Here is a 3809-nt window from a genome sequence, read left to right on the forward strand (position 1 = left end):
TAACAACAGCCCCACTGTGGCTCACTTCTTTCCTGTAACATTCCTAGGGAACCAAAGCAGAGCACTACCTATGCTCTCTCCTGTTGTTTCTTCTATTCTAGTCTTTTGACTGAGCTAAAAGCAGGCTGCCTTGGCTCGCTTCTCTCACTGTGACTTCCACTGCTCAGTCCATGCAGCCCAGCATGGCTGACTTCTTTCTTATGATGTTTCTAAAGAGGCAAAGCAGAGCACTGCCTATGTTCTATCTTGTTACTTCTATCCTAAACTCTTCAGTGAGCTAAAAGCAGCACCACCTTGGCTCTCTTCTTTCCTATGATGTTTCTAGGGAGCCAAAGCAGAGCACCACCTAGGGTCCTCCTCATGTTTCTTCTATTTCAAGCCTTTACTTTCTTTCGCTGTGCCCAGCCTTAAACATATTCTCAAAGTCCTCTGGACTTACGTTGTGAAATCTTTCCTGGCTGGCCCAAGGCAGAACTGCTTTAGGCCTGGTCCCTTTCTGGTGACATTGTAACTGAGCAAAGCAGGGTCCATGCACGTGGCATCTTGATGTATGACCCAACAATTAGTGTTGGAGGAAATAGGGTTTTATTTACAGGGGTGAGACCTTGAGGGAGCTGAGAGTACTTCTGTTCAGAGCCATGTTTCTCCATAAGACCCAGCACTTCCCTTGCTCCCTGTCAGGCTATAAGCTAAAACCAAGCCCAAAAGTCCCCGTGTCCTGCTCTGTTCTTAGGCTGGCTGTACCAACAGTTCTTCATCTCTTCTGGAAAATACACTCATGGGTTTCAAAATCACCATCCTCTCACAGCAGCTCTCTCCTTGGGGATCTGGGTTACATTGTTCTCAGCCTCCATGCAATAGTCTAAGAAAACATGTGTCATGTTGCATGGGATCGTGGTGAAGTCCAGGGAGGCACAAGTCCCAAGACAGTGTCCTCTCCATATGTACCTCAGAGAAGCAGAAGTCTACAGTCTTCAGTAACAATTCAGTGTTCCAGGCATTGTCCACTAATCCATGTTTGGTTAAGCAGGTTACCGCACAGCTTCATCAGCTTTCTCCTTACATCCTTTCTCCTAAGCAGCTGCTGTTTCACTACAGACTACCTGCCTGCTTCCTTACTACACCAGGTTCCATAGCAGAATCCTGACTACAAACTACATAGCTGCTCATTGCTTTCTCTCTCAGACCTCATAGCCAAACCCCTCATGGACCCTTCGTCATGGCTGCCTGCTCAGAGGAGCAGACATAGCCCCTCCCTCACTACAGGTAGCATGTCTGAAACTTTCTTACATGGCTGTCCCCTTCACTACAAACCTGCGTGGTTGCCTGTTGCTTTCTCACTCCCCCATAGTGGACCAGCCTCTCTCTGCCCACCCTTAATTTAAATCCTGACCCGGAGCTTCCTATGTGACTTTCTATCCAGCTCCTCCCACCACATGTTACAATTGGCAGTTTCCCCATTCCATTTACATCCTCTCAGCTGCCATCTTTAGTTAGAGCGACAGTGACTAAGTGCTGCACAAGTCTCTGCCTCCCTGCCTCTTGCACAGGCACCTTACAAACCCCCAGCTAAGCCACTGGGTCCCTGAATACTCTGTAGAACTCACGCAAGCCTTTTGCTCATGGTGGTAGCACGGCTATTATCCTGCCTTTTCTTATGCAAAGTATCATCTCCTTCCCCCTCCCCCAGTCATGGGCTGTGAAAACTTTGGGGACTCCACGCTTTGCACCCCTAATGTTATAACATTAGGGACCCAAATTTCTAATAAAAACTAAAAAGTAAGCGATTAGTATTCTTTAGATTGATACATTTATGAACACATTTAATAATTTCTAAAGCTTCCCTGGCTAGTGTGGCTCAGTGGATTGAGTGCCAGCCTGTGAACCAACCAAGGGGTCACAGGTTTGATTTCCAGTCAGGGCACATGCCTAGATTTGGGCCAGGTGCCCAGGAGGGGGTGTGTGAGAGGCAACGACACATTGATGTTTTCCTCCCTCTCTTTCTCCCTCTTTTCCCCTCTCTCTAAAAACAAATAAATAAAATCCTTTAAAAAATAATTTCTAAAACTATATTTCCTCATAGCAGAATTTTTAAGTAAAAGGTGAAAGATTTATACAATCTGAAGAGAAACCAGAATATTATAGCAGAATTTTTGATGTGGTACAAAACATGTTTATTAATAAACACAAATATCTGGTTTCTTTACAATAGGCATACAGTAAATACATTTATATTCAGTAATTAAAGTGAGACAGGATAGTAAGAAGCCAGGAAAATTCCTTGGCAAGTAGAAAAGGGAAACTAAGACAGACAGCTGGACACAGTGGCTGAGTAATTTATAGCCAGATACAAAAGGTCACCTCCCTAGAGATAACCTCTAGCCTTCAGTTGCATTTTAGATCCAGACCCCCCAAAAGTAGCAAAACTAGTTAGGCAATGCCAGAACCCTGCCACTGACCATGACCCTGAAAGGGCGTACCTGGAGAACTGATGAATATTCTGCTAAACCCTTCCTTGAGACCTCCTCTAAGATTCCCACCTGCAAGAGAGAGATAAAAGCCTCAAGACAAAGGACTCGTTGTACATGTTCTCCCTCTGGGGAGGATCCCTCACAGTTCCCTTTTTCTTCTTCTTCCCCTACTTCTTTCTTCACAAGCACACATCTCTTAAACTCGAAGGCAATGGGCAGTTGGCAGCTTGTCCCAGGCTGATCCTCCAAAACCTGTCCTCAAAGCCCCATTTTCTCTGACTTCCCAGTGAGTTGAGACAGCCCCACCTAGGCTGTCCTGTTGCTTCTTCTATGTTAAGCCCTTCCTTGTTTCATTGTTCCCAGCTTTAATAGATGTACCCTCATAGTCACCTGGATTTGTGTTGTGAAATCTTTTCTACATGTGCAGGCCTTGATGGCTTTATACAAAGATCCCTCATTTTGGTCCCGATCCACCCAGACAGAATGTATGGGCCCAAATGTTGATTAATGAGAAGATATCCTCCTTCATTCCCCACCTGTCTCTCGGGGAAATTAAGTGGACCCTAGAGTCTGGGAGGCTCTGCTCCTACCTCAGAGAGATCAACCTCTCCACTGCCTACTCTCCAGACTAACCAAAGCCACCAGCAGAGGAAAAACCCATCCCAGAGGGACAGACTAGGAGTGGGGCTTCATATATCCCTACCACTCCTACACTCCTACCCTTCAGGGAGGTAGCAGGTGCCAAAGGCACTATAAGGATACAAGTGCCTTTCTCTATAACTAATTTACAACAATGCGAAGACAGGCTAGAGAGTTTTTTGGAGGACCCTTTGTGTTTCACTAGTAATTTCCAGACTCTAGTATGTCATGGAGGCATTTGTACATAATTCTGACCACCTGCTGTTCCCCAGATGATCTGCAAAGATCTGTGAAGCCAGTAAACATGCAGACCAATGGCATATCCAAAATCCTGGACTAATTGACCTGCCACCCAGGCCATCACAGACCAGGATCCCAACTGCTGTACCAGACCCTGTCCAGCAGAGTCCGCCTGTTGTGGATGACGATGAGAATCAATGCACAGGTAACAACATCCCTGTATGGCAAAAGGGAACAGGCACGACTGCTCTCTCAAGGGGAGAGTGCCTATGGGTGCCTCGGCCACTCCCTCAAGAGGGGACCACCCTGACCCTTGCTTAGACAGGCTTTTATTGTTTTCCTGGGGTCTTACATTATAGAAAGATTTATTATCTATCACATAGAATATTATAGTCTACATTCTAGGTACAATCAAGGAAATAAAAATAACATGCAAAGGGGAATGGCAATGAGCTCATT

This window comes from Artibeus jamaicensis, unplaced genomic scaffold, assembly GCF_021234435.1.
Source record: "Artibeus jamaicensis isolate MK-2021 breed Jamaican fruit bat unplaced genomic scaffold, CSHL_Jam_final contig_470, whole genome shotgun sequence".
NCBI classification, from domain to species: Eukaryota; Metazoa; Chordata; class Mammalia; order Chiroptera; family Phyllostomidae; genus Artibeus; species Artibeus jamaicensis.